This window comes from Suricata suricatta, chromosome 1, assembly GCF_006229205.1.
Source record: "Suricata suricatta isolate VVHF042 chromosome 1, meerkat_22Aug2017_6uvM2_HiC, whole genome shotgun sequence".
NCBI classification, from domain to species: Eukaryota; Metazoa; Chordata; class Mammalia; order Carnivora; family Herpestidae; genus Suricata; species Suricata suricatta.
This window is the reverse complement of record NC_043700.1, coordinates 141,046,902-141,058,074: the sequence shown is the minus strand read 5'-3', so window position 1 is coordinate 141,058,074 and position 11,173 is coordinate 141,046,902.

Sequence of the window (11,173 nt, the reverse complement as noted above, 5' to 3'; positions counted from 1 at the left end):
TAATAAATACTTGTTGAAAACTTCCTGAGGCTTACATATTGTTCCTACCAATGGAAACACAAGGAATATGGGAAAGTCCCTGTCTTCGTGAAGCTTAACTTTAATGAGAAAAACAGATACTTAAGAAAATAGTAAATGCATAATTTAATATATTTATATATGTTATAAAGAAAATGAAGCAAGGCAATTGGATAGAGAATGGTGTGTCTGTTGGGAGGGCAGAGGGTGGCTTTTTTTAGGGTGGTCAGGAAAAGTATCTCTGAGGAGGAAGCTTTTGAACAGAGACCTGAACAATGATATTAACATGACTCATCTTCTTAAAACACATATTCATGACTCTTGTCTATTTAAAATGTTCAAAACTTTCAACTGCTTTCAGGATAAAATATAAATTTCTCTGGTTAATATTCAGGGCTCTTTAGAACACCATCTCTTTTTATTTATGTTGTTCCAAAGTAGTTTGATGAAACAAAGGGCATGACCTCTATTCCAATGCCAGGTATACTGGTAACTAGCTGTTGAGATAAATCTTTTTGAGTTTCAACTTTCTTATAGGTAAAAATGCAATCTAACAATATCATACTTGTAAGGTTGTTATATCAGCTGAGACCAAGAGCTTGGCACAATATCCAGGACATTGTATTATCTTAATGATGACTTTGCCTAAAGCTTGACTTCACTTGAGCCATTTCTCACAGATCCTTTCCTTGAATGGCAAGTGCTTTCCTACATCCATGCATTGATTCATGCTGTTTAATACTCTCAGGGTTGTCATTTCTGCCCATTCAATGTTTATTCATGCTTCATGGTCCAACTTAATTGCCACTCCCTTCATGTGACATTATTCTCTTTGATCTCTTTTTTCTGGCTTCTAACATATACTGTCGTTGGTGCTCATTTTAGAGTTAATCATCCATGTAGTATTGATCTCTACTTAAATATGTCCTGTGGATGGTCTTCTCATGAAAGTGTAATATGCTTGAACTAAAAGGCAAAGACTATCTCTTATATTTCTATTTTTCATAATGGTCATCAGAGTGCTTGGTATCCAGTAGATGTTCAGTAAATAAATTATATGTTTTAAGTAGTGATTAACATCCAAAATATATGTAGACCTAAAAGCTAATAAAATATTTTTAAAACTCAACATTAAGTGTAGATAGGGTTTTAAAAGAATATTCACAGAAGAAATGTGTATGAGCAGTATAAAAATGCTTAATATAACCCACTAAGAATTATAGAAATATACATTAAGAGAATAATACAGCACTACCGAGATCAAAAATTTTATTTTAAGATTTGGTAAGCACATGGGGAAATGGGTCCCCTATCTTGATAGTAGGAGAATCAAGGCAGCAACTTTAGAGGGAAAATCTGCTTAATTTTACACCTTTATCCCCTATAACCAAGCAGTTTCACTTCTATTATCCACCTAGATTTCCATCCTTGCATAGGTAATCAAACAGGATTATATGAGAATATGTATTAAAAACTTTGAAATAACAAAAGAAAAAATGAAACTAATTATTAATTGAAAGAGAAATGGTTAAATAAACTATGGCATATTGAGACACCTGGGTGGTTCAATCTGTTAAGCATCTGCTTCTTGATTTTGGCTCAGGTCATGATCCCAGGGTCATGGGGTTGAGCTCTAAGTTGGGCTCCATGCTGAGCATGGAACCTGCTTAAGATTCTCTCTTTCTCTCCCCACCTCTTTTTCTGCCCCTTCCCCACTGTCTGTCTCTCTGTTTCTCTCCCTCAAAAAAATAAAAATAAATAAATAAACAAACATAAAATGGCATATCAATATTCTGGAACGTTATTAGGTCTTAGAAATTATAGTAAAATATATTGGATTGATATACTCATCCTCATTCTAAGGTCCCTTTTTCTGCTGGAGAAATTGGAAAGCTATCATGACATCTCTCAGACTCCTTTGCAGCTAGGATTCTGGCTCCAGTTTGGGTTCTGCCAGCTACGTGCACTCACATGAAACTTGGAAGAGAGAAGCATGTCAGATGCTTTCTAAGGTAGAAATGAGGTTACTTGTGGATTTATGCTGGTAGAAGCTCACGGATATATATTTTCTGTAGCAGCATTTCATTGTCTGTTCTTCAGCTTTCTCAGGGCCAAGAAATCATTTCAGAGCCCAAAGACCAGACCAGCTTGTGGGTATCAGGAGGCTGTAGTGACAATATCATCAGTGCCAGTGCTTTCTTTTCTTTTCCTCCCCATTCTCCCTGTCTCTCTCTTTCTTTTCTTTCTTTTTTTTTTTTTTTTTTTTTTTTTTTTGGTATTACTTAAGGAGTTTAATGAGTTAGTTGGTATTAGGAAATAACCATGTATCCACCATTATAGTTAAGAAATGGAATTTAGGGGGCACCTGAGTGGCTCAGTTGGTTAAGCACCAAATCTCGATTTTGGCTTAGGTCATAATCTCAGTTTGTGGGTTCGAGCCCCAAGGTGAGCTCTGCACCAAGTGTAGAGCCTGCTTGCAATTCTCTCTCTCTCTCTTTTTGTCTCTCTCTCTCCCTCTTCACCTCTCCCCCTCTCCTGCATTCATTCTCACTCTCTCTCTCTCTAAAAATAAAATTTAACAAAGGGAATTTTGTCTGCCACCTCAACAGCTCCCCAGTAACCTATCACAGCCTTAATGCCCCACCCTCTCCCTAAAGTAATCTCTATCCTGTTTTTTTTTTAATTGAAGTATAATTAACATAGACTGTTACAAAAATAATAACTCAACAATTCTATGAATTACTCAGTGCTAATCAAGATAAATGTGCTCTTGGGGCATCTGAGTGTCTCAGCTGGTTAAGAGTTCGACTTTCGATTTTGGCTCAGGTTATGATCTCATAGTTCCTGAGTTTGAGCCCCACATCAGGCTCTGTGCTGACATTGTGGGGCCTGCCTGGGATTCTCTCTCTTGCCCTTTCTGTGCATTCCCATGATCTCTCTCTCTCTCTCAAAATAATAAATAAACAAAAAAACACAAGTGTGCTATTGATCCCATTTATCTGTTTCACCCCTTATCCCAGCATTTCCCCTCTGGCAGCCACTAGGTTGTTCTCTGTACTTAAGAGTCTTTTGGGGAGGGGGGCACATGAGTGGTTCAGTTGGTTAAGTATCTGACTCTTAATTTCAACACAGGTCATAGCTCATGGTTTGTAGGATCAAGTTATCAGTGCAGAGACTGCTTGGGATTCTCTCTCCTTCTCTTTCTGCCTCTTCTTCCCCAAAATAAATAAATAAACTTTGAAACTGTCATTTTTATTTATTTGTTTTGTTTCTTAACTTTTACATATGAGTGAAATTATGTGGTATTTGTCTTTCTTTGACTTATTTTGCTTAGCATAACACCCTCTAGCTCCATCCATGTTGTTGTAAATGGCAAAATCTCATTCTTTTTTGTGGTTGAGTAATATTCCAATATATCTTCTTTATCACATCTTTTTTATCCATTCATTTGTGGATGGACACAGGGTTGCCTCCATATCGTGGCTATTATAAATAATGCTTAATAAATATGAGGGTTTATGTATCTTTTTGAATTATTGTTTTTGTATTTTTGGGTAAATGCCCAGTAGTGAAATTACTGGGTTGTATGGTAATTCTATTTTTACTTTTTTGAGGAACTTCCATACTATTTTCCACAATGACTGCATCAATTTGCATTCCCACTAGCAGTGCATGATGGTTCCTTCCTTTCCACATTCTCACCAACACTTGTTATATCTTATGTTTTGATTCTAGCCATTCTGACAGATGTAAGGTAATATCTCATTATGGCTTTTATTTACATTCCCCTAATGATTAGTAAGTTGAGCATCTTTTCATGTGTCTGTTGACCATCTGGATGTCCTCTTTGTGAAAATGTCTGTTTAGGTCCTCTGCCTATTTTTAAATTGGATCATTTTATTTTGGTGATGAGTTGTATAAGCCCTTAATATATTTTATATATTAAACCTTATCAGATATAATTTGCAAATATCTTCTCCCATTGAGAAAGCTGCATTTTAGTTTTGTTAATGGTTTCTTTTGCTGTGCAGAAGACCCTGAATAGTCAAAGCAGTTTTGAGAAAAAAAGAATGGGGCTTTTTTTTTTCATATTTCAAGATATGCTACAAATCTGTGGCAATCAAGACAGTGTGGTACTGATACAAAAGTAGACACATAGATCAATAGGAAAGAATAAAAAGCCCAGAAATAAACCCATGATTATAAGGTCAATTAATCTATAACAAAGGAGGCAAGAATATACAATGGGAAAAACAAGTAGTTTTCTCTTCAACAAGTGGTGCTGGGAAAAATGGACAGCTACATGCAAAAGATTGAACCTGGACCACTTTCTTACACCATACACAAAAATAAATTCAAAATAGATTGTAGGCCTAAATATAAGACAGGAAACCATAAACTCGTAGAAGAAAATATAGGCTGTAATTTCTTTGACATCATCCACAAAAGTATTTTTCTAGATATGTCTCCTCAGACAAGGGGCACAAAAGCAGCAATAAACTGAGACCATACCAAAATAGAAAGCTCTTGCATAGTGAAGGGTAATTTAACAAAACAAATTGTTGCTGATGTTTTCTGTTCCCTGGATCTTAACTATTAAATCAGAAATGCCAGTTGCTACCCCTTCCCCTGGCATCAGTTTTCTGTCATTCTATGAATTTCTCTTGAGGCTTAGCTTAGAGCCTTCATTCCCAGCTGTTCTGACAATTTTTGAAAATATGGCTTTTTGCTTCAACCTCCTTTCTGTCTATCAAGGCTTTCCTGCTCTGAACTCTGACCAATAGATACAGTTGTGGATCAATATAGAAAGACTTTAAGAAAAATTATGAGTGAAAATATGAAATGCAGAGGCATGCATGGGTGGCTCAGTTGGTTAAGTGTCCAACACTTGGTTTCTGCTTAGGTCATGATCTCACAGTTTGTGGGTTCAAACCTCATTTTAGGCTCCATGCAGACAGTGTGGAGCCTGTTTGGGATTTTTTCTCTCCCTTCTCTCTGCCACTTGCATGCACGTGCCCTCTCTCTCTCCCAAAATAAATAAACTTAAAATAAGAAAATATGAAATGCAGAATGATAATTCAATATGATATCATTAATACTTCAAAGACAGAGTAAATAATACTTCACATTTTAAATGGGTGCTAATATATGTACTTAAATCCATGTATTTATTTATGAAATCTTATTTTTTCAGATATGATTATTGAAATGAAATAAAACTTTGTCCTCAACATGATCTGAGTGGAGGAAGAAAGTGGAATTGGCAATAAAATACAAGCTTTTAGGGAGTCAGATCAAGTTAATACTGGCTAAAAATTAATTGTATCTGTTGACTTTGTAGGACTTCCCAGGATGAGATGATGGCTTGATGACAATAAGCACAAAATCCATGAGGACACAGGGGATAAAAATCTCCCAAAGTATGAGATGATTTTTAAAGGATGGAAGTTTACCAGAAAAAAAAAATCAGAGAGACATTCTAAACAGGGAGTACATCATTTGGAAAGGCCCAGGGTAGCACATTTCAGAAATCTCCAGTAACAGGAGGTTGGAGAACAGGTTACATCCAAAGGTACAATGAGTGATAAAACAAGAATACATGTAACAGCCAGACCAGACAGCGCATTTCAGCATCATTCCTTTGGACACAATGATTACCTCCATTGAACCAGCCACAGGTCCAGGAACACAGAGACGAAAAAGAGCTCTTGAGGAGCCCATGGTCTAGTAGGATATTCAAATGCATAAATGACAGTTTTGCATTTTTTGGAAAGTGTAAGGACCAGATGTATGCCTGGGGCTATCTGGAGCACCAGCCTAGGGATGTCAGAAAAAACTTCCTGCTAAGGAAACACCTGAACTTGAGTAAAAAATGAGAAGAGTGAGTTAAGGTTTTATGGATTCACTTAAATAAAAAATAGGAAGAGTTAAGGTTTTACAGAGTTTAGGCTTTTTTCTCTGAGGGTGTTGAGACGAGGGTGGAGTAGGATGTTATTTAAGCAGGAGAAAGAAGTGCTTCTAGACTAATTCTCCCTGATTACTAAAACTTTGTCCCTGCTATGATTGTGGCTTTGTTTGGTTCCTCCTAATTCTCTTCCATCAATGAGCTACAAGAAAAATGTGGGGACAATCTTCCATTACCCTGGCTAGCAATTCCTGCCTTGCTGAATCAGTATTTTTCAGAGATAAATGTGACGAAAGGAACATAAGCATAGGCTTATAAAACCAGAGATAGTTTTTAAATTGGATTCTCACATAATACATACTCCTATATTTAGTGAAAATAAAGTTTTCCACTCAACCACGTCAACTGTGACAAATTTTAAGTGAAAATAATTAAATTTTTTTGAGGAAACAACATAAGAAAACATGATAGGATTATTTTATTTTCATAATTAAATGTAATAATTGTAGAGGATACAACATATCATAATAATAAATAATCATCTTTTCTAGAATCCTTAAATCACTACAAACTGCAAATCTGAAATGTCCTTGACAAATCATTATGACATGTTTCAAAGATAGCTTCTTCTGGAACTTTGTTTTGCATTAAAATTATGAAAAATGAAAACCAGTATCAAGCATTTTTCACCTCAGTGATGAGCAGGCAGTACTTAAGCCACTAAAAAAACATCTAACACAATGACCAAAATCCAGTTTGTAATGTCCAGATACAGAAATTGTGTTCCAGTTTATTATCTGGTGTTTTTTTAAAGCATAAATGAAGAATAGATATGTTCAGTGATGTACTGGTAAGTATTTAACAACCAGGTGTCAGGGTTAGGTGTTTGGAACTAATTTGTGCCATTGGCCAATTTCTATGGTGTAAATACTGACAACATGGCCAATTTAGAACTATGCACATTACATCACTGAACATGAATCTGGGAAGGGATGAGCAATAGCATTCTATTATATTTATTTTTACCATACAAGTACCATAAATAGAAATAACCTCAAGACCCAAAGTAGTAGTAAGATGTAGTAGCATAATTAGGATATGATGAGTTTTGGGTATTTAGTACTCTTAATTTTCAACTATAGTGTGTTCCATAACCTTCTAACATAATTCCTGAAATTTTAACATTAAACTCATACATTGGTACAAGCTAGTTTCAGCACACCACTGCTGCATTTTAAATACTAAACTTTGAAAAGATTTCACAACTTTACATATTTGAAAGGAAGCATAAGTTTCCACAGGGAACACTTACATAAAGCTTATATAACATTTACATTCCATAGAGAATACTTACATAAAATAAGCAAAGGATACAGTACATCAAGGGAGAGTACACGCAAGCAAGGGAGAGTACACGCAAGATATATACAGGTGTAAACTCCCACTGTTCTTATTTACACACACACATATATATTTTGTCTCCAGATCAAACACCCAAAACCTTTTAACTTCAAGATCCAGCAGAATCTTGGATCAGGAAACAAATTGGCCCGGAGTCTGCAAGGGCAGTTTCTGATTTTAAACCTCATATAAATCTCATGTAAATCTGCCTTATTTTAGCCAGGAGTCAAAGCCACATATCCAGGCATTTCCAAAGATAAGGATAGACCTTTCCTAGTCCAGTTGTAAGTTCTACAGGAAATCCAATAATGAAAATTACAATGGGTAACATTTCAAATATATTCTTACCCAGGATGACTCCATGACCTATTCGGTTTTTTTTTAGATGTAGAAGATTCAGGAAATATGAATAATTCTGTTTTGAAATGCTAATATAAGTTGCCTATTAGACCTTCAAGTAGAAATTTTAGACATGCGATTGAAGATTCAAGGAGAAGTAAGAACTAAAGTTAATCCTTTTAGAAATTGTCAGCAAGTAGTTAGTATTGAAAGTACTGGACTTGATGTGATGATATACAGAATGAGTGTAAGTAGGGAAGATGAGAGATCTGAGGATTGAGCCGCGGGGCACACCAATGTTCAGAGCTGGGAAAAGGTAGAAGGTCTAGCAGTAGAGATTGAGAAAGAATAGCTGATGACATAGAAAGATTGCAAAAAAGTATTCTTTATTTCCCCTGGAATCCAAGTAATGAAAATGTTTCATAAATCAGACAGAGAAAGACAAATGCCATATGATTTCACTTATATATGGAATATATAAAACAAAACAAATAAAAAACAAACTGAAATATTCACAAATACAGAAAACAAACTAGTGGTTGCCAGAGGGGAGGAGGGTAGAGGGACAAGAGGAGTAGTTGAAGAGGATTAAGATGTACAAACTTCCAGTTATGAAATAAATGTTGCAGGGATGAAAGGGTACAGCCTAGGGAATATAGTCAATTATATTGTAATAATTTTTATATGGTGGCGGGCGGTGAGTGGTGACTCCAGTCAATGAGATAGAGTTTCCAGTGAGCTTTGGACCATTAGGCTCCTATCTAAGACTAAATAAAAAATATAAACTTAAAATAATTCTCCATACTTTGCATCACTTTATCTTCTCTTTTCTGGCTCACTTTTCAGTGAAGGCATTCCTTAAATGCATCAATATGAAAATCTGTGTTGGTAAACAAAAGACTCACTTATGAGTTAAAAGATCTAATTTTCATTTGATTAGTTGAAGATATTTCTATTATAAATACAGTCCTTGAACAAGGAAGTCATTACTCATAGTTTGTTTTTAAAACCAAATTAGTTACTTAATTTGAGGCTGGATAAAAGAATAAAAACCTAACACTTCCCATCACTTCTATGCTGGAGTAATCATTCATTCAGTTCCAACTGATTTCTACCCCTGGAAGAAGCAGAAGACAGACTGAGGTCTGTGGTCCATGGACTAAATATCTGTGACTCCTCAATTCATATGTTGAAATTCGAATCATTGGTCATGGCCCTTACCATACACAAAATCTGTTGGCGCCGAAATCTTGGACTACCTAGACCCAGAGCCTTAAGAAATAAATGTGTGTTATTTAACCCATTAAGTCTGTGGTATTTCATTGTAGCATCCCAAGCTAAGACACCATGCTCATGAGGCTGGGGTGGAAGGAAATAAGTTCACAGATATCTGGCTCCTGAATTAAGTACCTAAAAGACAAGGAGACATCCAGTAATACCTCTTACATCTCTTGGTAGTGGTATTATACTAATAAGTCTATGCCCTTTTTTCTCTACTTTGAGTTGCCTTATAAAAGGATTCCTCCTGTTATCCTACCTAGATAAGTTCCTGACCCAAGGAAAAGAATGAATATGGGTTTATTTCTTGTCAGGACAACTGCAATAGCTTTCTAATCTGTCTTCCTGCTTCTCATTGTGTACCTTCATTCTCCACTCCAGCCTGTTCTCTTCAGCAAAGCTGAAGTAATCTTCTCAAAGTGTATATTAGTTCATCTCACTCACACCTCTGCTTAGAAAACGCATGGGCCTCTACCGTCTTTCACCTTCCAGGCTTCAGGCATGTTTGCCTTGTTTCTGCCCACACATCGACCTCACTTATTTCTATCTCAAGGACTTTGTACTTGTTCCCTTCAGATTTCTCTTCTCTCCGATCTGTATGTTTTGCCTCTTTATTATTTATTTACTGTTCAAATGCTACTCTTTTGGAAAAGTTATTTAGTTATTCAGGCTGTCCAAGTCTCAGGTACCCCTCACAATTTTCTATCATATTACTTTTTGTTTTATTCATTACATTTATCAGAATCCAGAATTCTCTTACTTATGTGTTTGTTGCCTATCTTTTCCACTAAATGCAGCATCCTTGAAAAAAGATACTGTGTCTCTATACCTGATGGTTCCTGGAATACACAAGTTGCTCAGTAAATATGTGTGACCTGCCTCAGAAGGGAGTGGGGAGAGAAAAACACCAGCCAACTTGCCACACCTGGCTATGGGTTGGCTTGACATCATATCATTTGAGTTCTACTTTATAATAAGGAATGAATGAAAGGGTACTATCACAAACAATTGAAGGAAGGAGTATTTTTTCCAGCTTATTTTGGCCACTTTTGAAATTTTTGGCTGCTTTTGTTTATTTTAGGAAATTACGAAAAGTTATTTGCAGAGACTACAAAATCAGTCCTCCATACATTTATTTGCACATACACTATAAAGAGACTTATTACAGTAGATGCCACACAGTCACCTGCCCTTGAGGACCCCACATTATTTTTGCTACAAGCAAAGACAAACAAAAGACAAAAAAGAGGACATGAGGAAAATGCTATATAAGTAATTGCAACCTTAAAATCATTTCAAACTCCTAATTCTGCATCTAAATTCTACAAGGGGAAGTTCATATGAGGGTCACAACTTATAGGAGAGGGTGAAGAGTGACTTTAGGCAGGTAAATTTTCCTCTCGAGTCTTCAGTTTTCTTATCTATAAATCAAGAAACTTGTTCTAGCTCACACATCCCTTCTCCACTCCATGATTGTATGATTATGCAAGGTACACAAACTATCTCATATATCAATAAGAAATTGTCATATATTACTTATCTGATATATTCCAGTTTAACAAAATGCAATTATAATTTACAGAATGAAAAACAAATTATTTTGTAGATCAAGCATATATGTTCTCATACTAACAAAATGTGTATTTTTTTTAAATTCTGATAAATAGGTACACCTGGGTGGCTCAGTAGGTTAAATGGCTGACTTCAGCTCAGGTCATGATCTCACTGTTAGTGAGTTGAAGCCCCACATTGAACTCTCTGCTGTCAGCACAGAGCCCTCTTCAGATCATCTGTCTCCATCTCTCTCTGCTCCTCCCCCACTCATGTGTGCTCTTTCTCCCCCTCAAAAAATAAACATTTTTTAAAATTCTGAAAAGTGAATTAAAGTAAATTCTAAATATAATGGTAAGATAAATCTGAACTAGGCTCTTTTTTTTCAATATATTCTTTTTTTTTTAAGTATTTTATTGTCAAATTAGTTTCCATACAACACCCAGTGCTCTTCCCCACAAGTGCCCTCCTCCATCACCACCACCTCTTTTCCTCCCTACCCCTTCCTGTTCAACTCTCAGTTCATTTTCAGTATTCAATAGTCTCTCAAGTTTTGCGTCCCTCTCTCTCCCCAACTCTCTTTCCCTCTTCTCCTCTCCCTGGTCCTCCATTAGGTTTCTCCTGTTCTCCTGTTAGACCTATGAACTAGGCTCTTAATAAAAATATTTTGGCCATCTTTTC